We start from the raw sequence: 15,854 nt of genomic DNA on the forward strand, positions 1-15,854 counted from the left end.
AAACTCTCAGGTCAGGATTCAACTGATGACCATTTAAAATCTGATTTTCATTGGAGGATAAACAGCTAACCTGTGTCAGGTTGTGTTTTGATTTGTCAAAAGACCTTTAACTAAACTGGTTTTTACAGTCACAAAATTACTTTTCATGAATATTTTTCAAGTATTTTCTCTCTTCTTTTGCTTTTGTTGTTGAATTCTACAAATCAGCAGATGATTTTAAAGATTTGTTCTAGATTTTTATCGAACATTGAGCCAAGTCTTCACAGGGGTTCATCAATTGTTGGTTTCAGCCTAAAGAGCAGACTAATTTCCTCTGTCTGGTGGTTACTTTGATTTACCACTGTGACGCCACATTTTCCTTTTGTCAGTGCACACAGCGCTCTGCTCTAAGGACATTTCTTCATGATTCCTTTGTGACGAAAGCTTCACTCTTCTGAAACACATTTTAATGTTTGCAGCCATGCCAGCAGCATGTCTTTATGGATAGTCATGTGGGTCAGTCAGTCCTCCACATGTTAAGATGTTCATGTTCCCCTCAGGATTAAATCACAATGACATGGTCACTGTTAACACGTTGATTCAGCTTTTGAGTTTATTTATTTGTTTGGAGACAGTTTCTTCTTGATTTGACGGACACAGCAGGACCCTCAGATGATCTTCCATGTGTGTTGTTGTGTGTGTTTTCAGGCTGTCAGGCTGTCTGATCACAGAGGAAGGCTGTGCTTCTCTGGCCTCAGCTCTGAGATCCAACCCCTCCCATCTGAGAGAGCTGGACCTGAGCTACAATCATCCAGGAGACTCAGGAGTGAAGCTGCTGTCTTCTGGACTGGAGGATCCTCACTGCAGACTGGACACTCTCAGGTATGAAGAGGCTGCTGCAGCCACAGTCAGTCAGTGTGAAAGAGGAGGAAGAGCTGGAAACATGTTGTCTGTCTTTTTGGTTGATGGTGGATGTGAGTGAGACATGAACAATCACACATGTAGGAAACCTTTGTCCTTTGATCAGAACATAAACACTGGTTGAACATGAAAAGCACATATTTGTGTTGGAGGTCTCAAGGAGAACATCTCCAGGAACAAACATGATAATGACCTGTTGGTCATAATTGATGCAGTTTGGACAGATCTCTGCATGGAAAAAGAACTGTCTGTCAGTTTGACAAATGTCCTTTTTGTCCTCAAAAGACATTCAAGATTCAAGATTCAAGATTGCTTTTATTGTCATTGAGCATAGCCATGTCAATGAAATTTTGTTGCACATAAAAACAAGCTTCCAATAAGTCCAAAGCAGTTCTATTTAGTTCAAACTGCTGGAACCTGACAACAACAGGACAGAGCAGGACTTTTGAGATGCTTCATTCAAGTGTTTTCCTCAAAATGTTGGACTGTTCCTTCATCAGTGGAAAACAATTGGCCTGAACATGGTCTTCACAGCAAACATGGCTTGTAAATATTTCAATGTGAAGACATCAAGTGGCTCTTCTTGTTCTGGTGAACTTCAGGAAGTTTGACATGAAAAGATTTCCACACAACAGAGTCATGATGACTTGTCTCAGATATTGAATTTATTGACAGTATTCACACTTCTAATGAACACATGAAGCATGGTCACATATGGGACATGACGAGGAGAACCGTGTCCAATAATCAATGATTAAAGCTCTGTTGGTTTGTTGAGTGAAGACAAAGTCAGACTGATTATTAATCATCACAGGTGGGAGAGCGAGAGAGCGATCAATGAGTGAAGCAGCTTAGAATAGAAGTCAGCAACAGATTGAAATGAGGAAATGAACTAATGAAGGCAGATTTAATGATGAGAGAGAATCAGTGTCACCGTCAGTGTCTGAGCAGAGCTGAAGAGGTTTAGGGGCAGCAGGGAGGAGCAGGACGGATCAATATGTTGTGTTTGTGTGTATGAGAGTGATGTAACGTCCATGTTTGCATGCTGAAAGAAGACGTGCTGCTCTGACCCCCCTCCTCCTTTCAGGGTGGAGCCTGCTGGAGTCCGATGGATGAGACCAGGTCTGAAGAAGTGTAAGTGTGTCTTTAATTTGACTGATGAAAACAAAGTCAAGTCAACTTTATTATCAATGCTGTTATATGTACAGGACAATAACAGATTTGAAATACCGTTTCCCTCAAATCCCTGGTGCAAACAGCAATAAACATGAAATATAAAACATAAAATATAATATAAAATCTAAAATAGTAAATATAAAAGAAATATATACAAGTTCCATATATACAAGTCTTGGTGTCCATGACATCATCGATGCATTTGCTGATGTAGGCAGTAACAGTGTCTGAATACTCGTGGATGTTGATCTGGTGGTCGTAGGTGGCTGCCTGCTTAAACATGTCCCAGTCTGTGGTGTTAAAGCAGTCCTGAAGTGCTGAGGAGGCACCCTCTGGTCACACCCGTACCTGCTTCTGGACCGGTCTGGTGACTTTGACCTTCGGCCTGTATGCTGGCATTAGCATCATAGTGATGTGGTCTGAAGCACCGAGATGGGAGAAGGGTAAGGCCTTGTATGCTCCTCTCAGTCTTGTGTCAACCAGGTCCAGTGTGTTGTTTCCCCATGTTGGAAAGTCAATGTGCTGGTACAACTGAGGAAACACTGTTTTGAGATTTGCATGGTTGAAATCTCCAGCCACGATGAGAAGTCCCTCTGGATGGGCTGTCTGCTGGTCACTGATGGCCCTGTACAGTTCACTCATAGCCTTGTCTCTATCATTGTTGCAGCAGGGAGGGATGTAGACTGCAACTAGCAGGATGGCAGAAAACTCCCTCGGTACATAGAAAGGCCAGCACTTGATGATCATAAACTCCACAAGGGGTGAACAGTGTCTACAAATCACCACAGTGTCTTGACACCAAGCATCCCTGATGTAACACAGACCCCGCTGCCGCGGGTCTTACCTCCCTCAATGAGGTCTCTGTCTGCTCGGTAGCATGTTAGCCAGTTGAGCTGGATGGCGGAGTCCGGTATGCTGTTGTTAAGCCATGTTTCTGTAAAGACAAAAACACAGCACTCTCTCACGGTCTGCTGGGTCGATCTCAGAAGGTGTATATAGTCCAGTTTGTTGTCCAAGGAGCGTACATTGGCGAGTACGATACATAGTATAGCCAGCTTGTGTGGATTCACCACTAGCCTGGCCTGGATACCCCGCTTCTGCCTGCTCTCGCACCGCCTGTGGCGCTTCCTCTGCGGGTGCGCTGCAGTAGTGAGGGTCGTTGTCAAAGCGGGCCACTGGAGCAGGCCAAGGTTGAGTAACTCCTTAGCATGTGCATGTAAACACCATTCTTATCGGGACAGAGAACAGCCGCTGCGACCACATGCGCCGCCACTTTTGCACACATTCAGCACACATTCAACCATCTTCAAACTGTGACATCACTCATTTACATCTCTGATTCCATCACCAAACTGTTCAATCAACAGATGATGGATCAATAACTGCAGCTGTTTTCTTCTTCTTCTCTCCATCAGATTCCTGTGAACTCAAACTGGACACAAACACAGTGAACAGAAACATCAAACTGTCTGACAACAACAGGACGATGACACTGGTGGAGGAGGATCAGTCATATCCTGATCATCCAGACAGGTTTGACCGGAGGCCTCAGCTGCTGTGTGGAACTGGTCTGACTGGTTGCTGTTACTGGGAGGTTGAGTGGACAGGAGACGTTGATGTATCAGTGAGTTACAGAAGAATCAGAAGGAAAGGAGACAGTACAGAGTGTTTGTTTGGAGGGAATGATCAGTCCTGGAGTCTGATCTGCTTTGATGGTCGTTACTCATTCTGTCACAAAAAGAGAATAACTTCCATCTTCTCCTCCTCTGTCTCTCACAGAGTAGGAGTGTATGTGGACTGTCCTGCTGGCACTCTGTCCTTCTACAAAGTCTCCTCTGACTCACTGATCCACCTCCACACCTTCAACACCACATTCACTGAACCTCTTTATCCTGGTTTTGGACTATGGTCCCGGTGTGGTTCCTCAGTGTCTCTGTGTCCTCTGTAGGAGGGAGAGTCTCCTCCTATTGAAAAGCTCAGTTGAGTCTGTGCAGGATCTCAGTCACATCAGTCTTTCAGGTAATTGGAATAAATTGATCAATGAACTTTGTTGAAAATGATTGAAAAGATTCCTCATTTACTTTGTGAACTTCTTCCACTTCCAGTCCTTTAAAGATGGAAGCTGTGATCATTAAACTGTGTAAACATTGTTGTCTTGAACCTTCAGCTGTGTGTTGATTTCAATTCTGGATCTTGTTCCAATCAAAGCTGAATGTAACTGTGAGTGTTTGTTGTGTCTCTCAGATCAGGGCCAGAGGTCCACCGATACGGTTTTTTCAGGGCTGATACAGATTATTAGAAATCAAGGAGACCGATAACCGTTAAAATATCAGATATCATCTTGATTGTTTCAGTTCATGTTGTGTTTTCATGGTTAATTTTACTCAACAACATTTAGCTGCACCAAGAATCAACTGTCTCTTCCTCTGTGCTCCTATCATCACCGGTGTCACTTCCGGGTCAGCAGTTGTGTGCCTGACAGGTATGGTCGTATGCTGCTTCATCATACTGGTCATTTGGTCCAGTTATGTTTGACTCATATGTATTGCGCTGTAGGGCGACTGTTGGTTTGCTGCCCCGTGCTTACCGTGATTATCTGGCGGCTGCCTGGAGTCCTTTTGCCCCCCCCCCCCCCCGTGAGTGTTTTGTTGCTGCTAACCAGGTACGTACGCGCCACATGCTACCATAACAATTCTAGCCTTCTTAGTAGTTGCTAACAGTCTCTCTTTTAACCAGGTGCTATTGTAACCATCTCGTTGGGCCGCTGCTGCTTTGGTCGTACCACGTTTGCGGCGTGTATTCGCTGCGGCTGCTTGCCGTCATGGCGTCCTGTGGCTGTCAGGGGATTGGTCGCCACCTCCTCTGCACGATTGTTCGGCCGCACGCCAGGACCGGGCGCGATAATTTTTTTTTATCTTTTACCGGGGACTGAACCCCTTTTATTTTGAATGAGTGGACGTGTGTGTGGTTCGTTTCATTTTATTATTATTTTTGAGTACTGTGCTGGTGTTTATTTTTTTTAATTTCATTTATGTAATTCTAGTTTGGTAATCCTGAGTTGTTTTTTTTATAATTGGGGTAACTGAGTTTGGTTTTGTGTTCTTTATTTTTTTTTTCTTTTCCTTTTCTTTTGGTTATATTGGGCAGCCATCATTTGATATATTGTTTAGTCTGCGACCTGCCCATAAATTGTGGTCTCGTTTTTGGTGTGCAACCTTATTAATTGTTTTGTTTTTCCCTTTTCAGTTGCTGTAGGCCGGTGGTGGCGGTGCTGGTGCTCTGGTGGTGGCATCCCCCCGTTTTGTCTTGCTGTGTCCCTGGGAGCGGGTTTTCTTCACGGAGAGTGTCTGCCACGTGTGTCTGGTGATTTGAGTTTCTGTTTTTCCTTTCTTTGGTGGATCCTTCCCCTGCACTAGCCTTTGCCCATCTCCTTCGGCCTCAGCCCTGATTAGGTTTGCCTTTTTCTTTGTGTGAATGGGGTTTTTTTTGTACTGTTTTTTTTTAGAAAATAATAAATTGTATTTTAAACTTGGAATCACGTCCCGCGCTCTCAGTAACCACGAAACCTGTGTGCCTGGTGTCTGACCAGAGTAATTCCCAGGGTGAAATTCCCAGGGTGGCGTTGTCGAGCTCTTTAGTAATAATAGGAGTTGTACCTATCCTCTTTATCACCTCCTCGCCACAATATGAAATTAAAGATAATTTCTCTTATTATGTCTTACATCGAGGCTGGTTTGATGCACAATTTGCCGACTTTATTGAGTGTTGGATGGTGGAGATGGTTGCAGGTGGACTTGGTGTTCTGACGGCCTGTGGGAGCCATGGAAGATTCTCCAGGTGAGTCCAGGTGATCCTGCAACATCATGCAACTCTCCACTTTCCAGGCAGAAGTCTCAGCGGTGGATATTTGAGCCTTTGAAAGTGAACAAGATCAAGATTAAGACGTAGTGTCTCACATGGTCATGTTGTTCAGTCAGTGGTTCAGGGTTTGAATGGCTTCATCTCCTGATTGTAAGAACCAGCTTGTGTTCTTCATGCGAACTTGTGAAAAATTTCAGAGAACTCACCGTGAAGCTCAACGCTCTACATGACGAAGTGCTGCAGCCGTCAGTAAGCCGTCAGAGGTGACTCGAGGTCGGCCGTGTGGTGTCGTGGTGCTGTCAGGTGCCAAAATGTCTGAGGACATCTCTGGAACTGGATTCCCTCTTGGCCTGTCCACTCTCTGCCTACTCGTCAGCTTCAGTGTGTGGATCTCCCAGATTTGCATTTGGGTCTGTTTACTGCTGTCTCAAACATAACAGGAATGGGTTGATCATGATTTTTAAGTTTGGAGATTATCGCTGTGTGGAGCGTTTCCCACCTGGACCACAAGGTTCAGATAATCCTGGATTCTGCAGGAGCTTCTTGAACGTTGTGGATAAATCTGGAGAAGATCTAGATGCTGCACTGAGGGAAGGATTTACACCAACTCAGAAAACCTGGTCTGAGTTCTAGACTGAACAATGTTATGAGTGGATCACTGTGGGCAGACACTGGAAATAGTTCTCTCTGTGAAGCTGTTACAATCCAGCAGGAGGCGGTAATGAAACCCACATGGCTGCCAGCCACCATAAAAATCAGAAGAAGAACCAGAAGGTCAGTCTGTAGTGGAGGGAGGAGCAAGAAAGAAGGAGGAAGACGGAGAATTGTTTGGAGCGAACAGCGGGTTGGAAATCAAACTGTACCATGAGTGTAGCACTGGGTGACAGTTCAGATGGAGAGACATGGGCTTCTGAGATGGAGTATAGCCAAATGAAATATGCAAGAAAACAATCATGGTCCGAAGTAAGTAGCGGAGGAGAGCGGAGGCCAAGTCGCAACACCAAGAAGCTCAGAGCTACCGTTAGCAAAGATGAGAGCAGAGATGATGATAAACAAGGGCAATGGAAAGGTGACGAAAGCAAATAAGATGCTTTAAATGGCAAAGAATGGGACACACAGTACAGCAATGTAAATGGAGGCAAAGGTGTGCAAAATGTGGAGGGGAGCATGACTATGGTAAATGTAGTAAGAATGCTAAGCTGAAATGTTGCAATTGTGGAGGTGAGCATAGTGCTGCATATGCTGGCTGTGGTACAGAAACAAGCCAAAGTACAGAGATATAAGATTGAGAATAAGGTGTCATATGCAGAGGCAGTAAAGAGTGTTGCAACCATTGAAAGGAAGCAGTGTAGCAGTGTAGGCCTAAAGAAAACATGTATGACAGTGAGATGCTACTATACCGAAGGCCTACCCCAGAGAACAAACATAAGGAGATTCCAACCAGAAAGGCCAGCACCTCCACAGCAAACATGTAACCACAAATGCAATTTTGAAGAGAACACCTTCATTGTAGAAAAGAAGAGCTTTGTAGCTTTCATGTGTAAAGTTGTTAATGTAGCTACAAGACAAGAAAGGAAAAGCGAGCGAGGAGTTTCTAGGAATTAGAGGCTTGAGGGCTGAAGATATACATGGGATGTTGAGCATAAATAATGATGGTGGGTCACAGAGTGTTGTTTAACCTTATGATGGTATTCCATCCATTCCTTACAATGGAATGCAAGAAGCCTAATTGCAAATGGTCAGGAATTCAAAAAGTTTATAGCAGAATCCAAAAGTAAACCTGATATTGTTTGTGTTCAAGAAACTTGGCTTCCGCCTCACCTTGATTTTATTTTACCTGGTTATCAATCAGTGAGGTATGATAGAAGTGAAAATCAGGGTGGAGCGTGTGCAACTTTTATTAGGGATGGGATAGCATTCAGAAGGATAAGAACCACATCAGAAATGGAATGTGCAGTTACAGAAATATGTAAAACAGATGGGAACATAATAATAGTTAACTTATACAATACTTGTAAACCACTAAGACTAGAATCCTTAGAGAAAATAGTAAATAGACAAGGAAATAGAAGAGAAATATGGTGCGGGGACTTTAATGCACACAGTAGCCTTTGGGGTAGTAAACATACTGTTGTAAATCAAATTCAGCTGTCCGAGAAAAATGCTCAAAAAGAGGCTGCAGGAGTCGAAGTCCGAGAAGCAACTTTATTGTCAACAATAAAGGGGAAAACACTCAGAGACACACAAGATGTAACTCCAGTGAAGTTCTCCAAGTCTCTCCAACTTACAAGAGTCAGTGCTTGTCTTTTATATAGTTTGCTCAAGGTCACCCCCACCCTTGGGGCATCTTCTCTTTTTCTGACCCTTCTATTTTTTATACACCATTACGTTATCTTTTGACCGCTAGTCTGGGCTTGTAGGTACTTTTACTCTTCTTATTCCCTTGAAATTTCACCATTAGCTTCTGATTGTCACAGGCTCCGTTTTTTAAAAAGTATTTACCTCTCACAATTACACCATTAACTTCTGATTGTCATAGGCTCTATTTTTTAAAAAGTAAGTATAATCACAATAATCACCAGAAATCAATATGCATTAAGACATAACAAATCATAGTGTGATTGATAACATTGTTATCCTTTCATAGAGTGATGATAGATAAATAACATAGATTGAATACAGTAAGGTTATATGAGGACACACAGGGCTATGCAAGGTTACAGACAATACCGGCCAAAACCGGTTAGAACCAACTAACACTGGCTGCAGAGACACCTGCAGAACCATGGAAAGTACCAAGATTCATGATGCAGACATTTGCTCATATGATCTCTTGATTTTTGATATTTGCTGCACAGTGTCAGCCTTGCACAGCATCACCAGCTCAACTCCTCTATGTGCCTCTTCTCCATTTCTCCATTGCTCTTGTATTTTTGAGTACATGAACTATCACACTTCTGCTACAATACTTGCTGCTGAAAACTACCATTGATTACAGTGTTTGACTCAATTCTTCACATATCAGTTGAGAAAAATTATACTACAAACCCTTAGATGCATGACCTACCAGTACCTACACTCTTCCATGAGTGGGGTCAAAAATGACCCCAATTAGAATGAATGCGTTTTAAGCTGTAAACTTAAGAAATTTCTTTCCTTTTGGTTAAAGATGATTATTTTAATTATATTTTTGTCAACAAAAGAATTATTTCATGTTTGACATGTTCCTTTATCACTTTTTATTAACATTTTATTCCAAAACAACTTTGAGAAAAGTAAAAAAAGTAAACATCCAAAATGATCCCAACATGAGAATGATTTCATATTTTACATGTTAATTTCTTATCATCTCTCATTTTAACACAAACTTGCTATCAATACAGCTATCAAAACATTAACATTCAGTGTTTGTGTGTCCCTCTGTTGCACGTCCACACATGGCCTGACAACGCCAGGTGGACAATAGTCTGGGTCCTCTATTGGGTCCTCCTCCTCTGAGATGTCAGATCCTGAGTCAAACCCCATGATGGGTTCTTCATCTTCCAGGATCATTTCTATGGCAAGGTCCAAAGAAATCTTAGCAGGCATCCTAGCAGCCATGATACTCTAGATGAGAACATAAAAGAAGATTTTTTGATTGGCACACAAAACTATGAATCAGTATGTAGCTGCATAAGTACATGCACACACATACACATACACATACACGCACACACACTTATGATATCATTGAGTAATCAATAATAGTATAATAGGCCACCTAATGGGTTAGATTTTATTACTGGAGGTTTTAAATATCTTAGTAAGAGTCTGTTTCTCTACACAACAAATGCAATGTTTGCTAGCTTAGTTACCTAGTGTTAGCTTAGTTAGCTTAGTTTGCTTAGTGTTAGCTTAGTGTAGCTAACTACAAAATAGTAATTTGATGATGATAATGCAACACTATCGCACAAAAATTCATGGATGTGGAAAATAAGTTCATATTTTAAAACAGCACATATATTATGAGGTATAAAAATGATGATTATACTTACAGGTATGCTGCTGTGTAAAAATAACCTTCAGGGTGGTGAGACTGCTGGCATAAGATGTGTGGATTGACAGTAAATGTATACCTGACAGTCACAATTGATAAAAATCAAAAGTTCCTAGGGTTGAACTTCCCCATATTCCACAGAATTCCATAGAAAATGCTTGGGGTCATTTTTGACCCCACGTATGGAAGAGTGTGGTACTGATACAAAAAATGCAATTACTTCAAAAATATAACAATTAGATACAAATCCAAATGGCCTCATGTCAAAGACAATCTGTTTGAGGAATACATGGAAGATCAAATGATAAAAAATTAAAATGACAAAGATATTGCAAAAAAACAACCACTGGGGTCATTTTTGACCCCACTTATGCATCTAAGGGTTAAGAGTACGCCGAACATTGTCACTTAAAAGACGGTCTTTGACAAATCCTGTTTGGTCTAAATTAATAATTTTAGGTAGTATGTATGAAAATCTATTTGCTATAATTGATGTGAAAAGCTTTTGATCTACATTTAGGAGGGACACGGGTCTATAAGATGAACAGTGTTTTAAATCTTTTCCTTCTTTAGGTATTACAGTAATAATTGCTGAATTCCATGAGACTGGCCAGTTTCCTGTTTGTAGGATTTCATTAAAAACTCTGCATAGAATGGGAGAAAATAAGTACCTGAATTCCTTATAGAATTCACAAGTGAAAGCGTCACTCCCAGGACTTTTTCCAGTGTTGCTTTTCTGAATTACCATTAGAATTTCTGTTTCTCCTGTTGACTGTCCTAAACCATCATTCAGTTTATCCGTCACTGTTGGGAGGTTTAAGAGTTCCAAGTACTTTTTCATTTCCTGCTTGTCTTCTTCTGGGGTATAGAGGTTTTGAGAGTAATCCCTAAAACATGAAGCTATTTCCAACTTGCCCCTCTTACTTATGAAGTTTTTATCTATAATGGTGGTTACTGCAGTTTTTTCTCTCCGTTTCTTTAATTTAGTCAAGTATAGGTAGCTGGAGGCCAAGATGGCGCCGGAGGGGAAGATAATCTGCCGCAGATCTGCCAGGGGAAGATCTTGGGGAAGTGACGTCACAAGTAGGCGTATGCGAATGAAACCGAGCTGCGATAGTATTATTTGTGCAAATGTGATGGTATTTTTTGCCTTGTTTTATCTTTCAAATGTAATTTAAACAATTAATTATACTTAATACATATTTTTATCAGTTTAACAAGAAAGCTGTGATGGTATTCTTTGCCTTGTGCACAAGCTGTAAAGACAATTTTATTCATGTTTTATCTGTCAAACAATTAATTCTACGTTATAATATGTTGACATCATTTATTATGACTATTATCATTTTCAATTGTGGATTTATATCCTTTACAGCTGATAATACTATCAGTTCCACAATTTATTATCCTTATTTCTGTATATTTAGCTTACAATTTGTGGCTTACAATGTGTGAATGCTGTAATTCATACGATTTTGCACACAAATACATCTTTGTAATTGAATAAAAAATAATAATAATAGAAATAAAATAAATGTATTGGTCTTGTTTAATGGGTCACGCACAGCAGACATTCATCCAATGTAAATAAAGTATTAATCATTAATAAGAAAATAATCTAAAGGTAATAATAACAATAATAATAATAATAATAATAATAATAATAATAATAATAATAATAATAATAATGATAATAATAATAATAAAATAATAAAATAATAATAATAATAATAATAATAATAATAATAATAATAATAATAATACTATAATAATAATAATAATAATAATAATAATAATAATAATAATGGCGTTTCACAACAATCCATTTCATTAATGGGAGACCCTTAGACAGGGGTGCCCACACTTTTGTGACGTGAGATCTACTTTTAAAATGACTATCTCAACATGATCTACCCATCACAAATGTTTTACCTGAGGGCATGAGGCAGGGCGGGCTTTGGAATAGCGGCACCGGTGCTACATATTAGACAAACACACTTACTGTAGTAAGGGGGAAATAAATGGGAAATACTCGGGGGAAATTACCATTCTGTATGAAAGTTAAAACTGTTCCAAGTTCTTTGTACTGACTCTTGAACAAAGCATTGCATTGGATGTTTGCCTACTTTAGAGCAGGGTTTCCCATGGTGGGTGCCTTGATGCCAGTCCAGGGGTGCCTCAGAGTCATTTGCTAATATTTTGAATTCCCCAACACAACTTCACTAAGTTTAACCACTTAGATTATCTATGCTTGTTATGTTATGCTTGCTATGCTTGTTTGACCTTTTGCCGTCAGGCAGACGTTACAGGACAATCAAATCAGGAACAGACTCAAAAACAGTTTTTATCCGACAGCAATAACCATCCTAAATGCTTCAAGGAAAGATATGTTTGACTGAGTATTTACTTATTGTTTATTATTTTTATTATTTATTTTGCACTGACTGTTCTGCACTTTTTAATTTCGTTGTACTGGTTACAATGACAATAAAGGAGTATTCTATTCTATATTCTATGGCTATTTCAATCTACCAGCTCACAATGCAACCATTCACCAAAAATGAAAAAAAGTCAAAGTGTGTAATATCTGTCAAGCATTTGAACAGAAATCTTGTATGCAGTTTCTTTGACATGATAAAGTTGCATCAGCAAATGACTGATCAATAACAAATTCACACTGAAATAGAGGCCATGTTTCTTTCAACTTTTAATATTGGCAGAAAGCACACACACCAGGGATGCCGTCTGAATAATATCTTGGGTACTCCCCACGCTTCCCATTCCCAGTGAAGCCAACACAGTCTTTAAATTGTATGCCACATTCTTGGCAATTCAATATGGCAAAGGGCACCCTGGACTCCTCCTTGCATACAGCTGGATAGTTCTTCCAGTTCACCTCACCTGTTCCAAAAACAAAAGAAAAACTATTATGGTGTATGAAAGCAAATACACTTTGTAATAAAGGTTATTTAGTCACATAATAGCAATTACCATCAAGCCAGGCAAAATGAGCCCTCTTCCTAAAGGAAGGATTTCCAGTGATGTCTCGAAAGGCCCTGCAGGTGAGTGTGAGACGTAAATAGGCCATGTCTCCTTCCTGGAGCACTACTTCAAGCAGCACCTCCTCCAGGATCTTAGGTGGAAGCTAAAGGGCAAACCAAAAATAAAACTACCAGTTGGATAAACATTGATTGCAAATAAACATTGATTCTTTCAATCCTTACACTTTACCTTAAAAATCGGTGTGCCAGGTGCCTTTTGGGGAACATAAAAAAGTAATTACACAATATCACAGCCAAACTATGGCTGACTAAATGATTGATGTGTGTACAACTTGGAGTATGTGAAAGTGTAATTGATCTTAAGCACTAACCCACAGTACAGCGTCAGCCTGTCTCCCCTTCTTTGCATAGGTGTGCTCGTCACAGACATCTCCTGGTGTCTGACATTAAAACAATACAGCTGTTATAACTATGTGGTAGGAGTTAGCAATGCAGAGGATTTGTTTTAAATTTTACAATGCAATATAGAACGTACTATAATTATTAATGCAGATATAATTTAAGACTAATGCCACACTTGATGAGGTTTAAGGTAACTCAATATAAGCACGACCAATTAAGACTGCTTATGAAAGGGGAAATCTATGCATTTCCAACATCAAACTATGTCATTATACTTTAGATCTATTGTAAAAAGTTCCATTCTTCGTAGCCTAGAATGTTGCAAACATAAAAATACATCCACCATATATCACTGGTCATATGACCCGAGTAAGTGTTCATAGGCTATTTGAACTTGATAAAGTATTATATAATATATAAAGTAGTATATAAAATATTGAAAACATCAAATATAGAATAGCTCAGTCAAACCATTTGAGTTCATTCAGGTGAAATAGCCTACCATGCCATAGGACCTGTGACACGAATGTGTTTGAATTTTCGATCCCAACGTTTTAGGCAACAGAATTAAACTTTTTCAAGAGGTCATCAGAATAGCTTGAAAGTATAGTAATGACATAGTTTAATCTTGAAGATGGGCGGAAAGTAGTCAATGTGAGAGGGTCGGTGTCTTGTGTGATGACAATTCACCATGGTGATGCTCTGATGCCTCCTCTTCCTGCTGACTCTGACGACAGGTGGGACACTGAGAGACAGAGTTGCTTGCCCTTCTGGAGTGAAGTGTGCAAACCTTCTTCCATAACTACAATTTCAGATAACACAATATAATCAAAAGTCAACATACCACATTCCTTTGCGATACTTTGTGATTTAATATAAATTATGTTGGTACCCCTCAAGCTGGAAGTTCTCCACCAAGGTTGCACACCACCACCTCCTTATTCCAACCATGTCATGCTGAAGTAAATGCATAATAAAGAAATCATGTTATAACACACATTATACGCAAACCTTTTTATTTTTCACTTAACGGGATATTTCACTTTCAAAAAAACCTTTGGTCATTTTATCATCTACTCAGGCTTTTGGGAAAACCCAGGAAAGTTTTTGAGTTGTTTGATTCAGTTTAGATATTTTATATTCATTTGATCAGACACGCCCCCTTCTTATACAAACCCATTGTGGCTTCAAACTCCATTTTAACCATGATAGATTCAGTGAAAACACCCATAATTTTTTTCTGTTGACTCATATTGCCCTCCTAATACATGAGCAGGCCATGTTTTTTGGATACATTTTTCCATTTATTTTCAATCTTTTTTTATTGTATTTTATATTTTTCATTTTCCCAAAGAATTATTAAAAATAAATAAAAAAAAAGTTATCAAAAAAACATGGCCTGCTCACGTATTAGGAGGGCAGTATGAGTCACCAGAAAAAAGAACAAGTGTTTTCATTGAATCTATCATGGTTAAAATGGAGTTTGAAGTTACAATGGGTTTGTATAGGAAGGGGGCGTGTCTGATCAAATGAATATCATTGAATCAAGCAACTCAAAAACTGTCCCGGGTTCCCCCAAAAGCCTGAGCAGATGATAAAATTAACAAAACATTTTTTGAAAGTGAAATATCCCTTTAAGCTAATGTGCACTTCTGATTTTCAAGTTGCACTTACAACAGTGAAGTCCATCTCGGCACCAACAGCGATGTACCAAGCATACTGTAAGTGGACATAAAACAATGTTGTGATATTTACATTTTACATGTTTTTGGTTAGCAAGATCTGAGTAACATCTCACCATGAGCATGAAGACGCCACAGTCTACACCATGAGATTGGTAAGGAACACCCTGTTGGAATAAGTCAAATAATGTTGATTCAAAGGAGAAAAGGGACATTAAATACAGGATGTCAAATAAAATATTACAACTACTGTTACCTGTAAATCCAAGGCACTGCTCTCCGTCCAGTTTCCTGGCGCAAGATGTTGTGCAACGCCTCTGATAATACAAAGGACATCATCAGTCTTTGGCCTTCAGAAGGTACACAACAGAAGAATAAAAAAAAAGAAAAAAGAAAAAAAAGAAACCACCACCACCAGATAGTCAGGAACATGACTGGGGGAAAAAAGACAATGTTCAAAAAGCTGTCATGCAAATCCACTTGGCCAGACAACCTGGCCGACATGGGAACACATGCAAAAAGGCACAACTGAACATGGCCATGATTTTAAGAATCAGTTGTTAAAGCTGCAATCCATTAAATCTATATTGCTTATTTAAGCCTGCTTTACAGTACTAAAGGTCCAGCAGTAGGCATAACGTGATCTATGATACAGATTAGTTAAATTAAGTCTTTTAAATAACTCTTTGATTGCAGCTTCAACATGGTCAGGTCATAGGAACGTCATAGGAAAATCCAGTCTCCCTATGTTAACCTTAGTAGGCTTCGATAAGCCTGATTTCCAAAGCCTTGTAT

Source organism: Chaetodon auriga, chromosome 23 (genome assembly GCF_051107435.1).
Source record: "Chaetodon auriga isolate fChaAug3 chromosome 23, fChaAug3.hap1, whole genome shotgun sequence".
Classification (NCBI taxonomy): Eukaryota; Metazoa; Chordata; class Actinopteri; order Chaetodontiformes; family Chaetodontidae; genus Chaetodon; species Chaetodon auriga.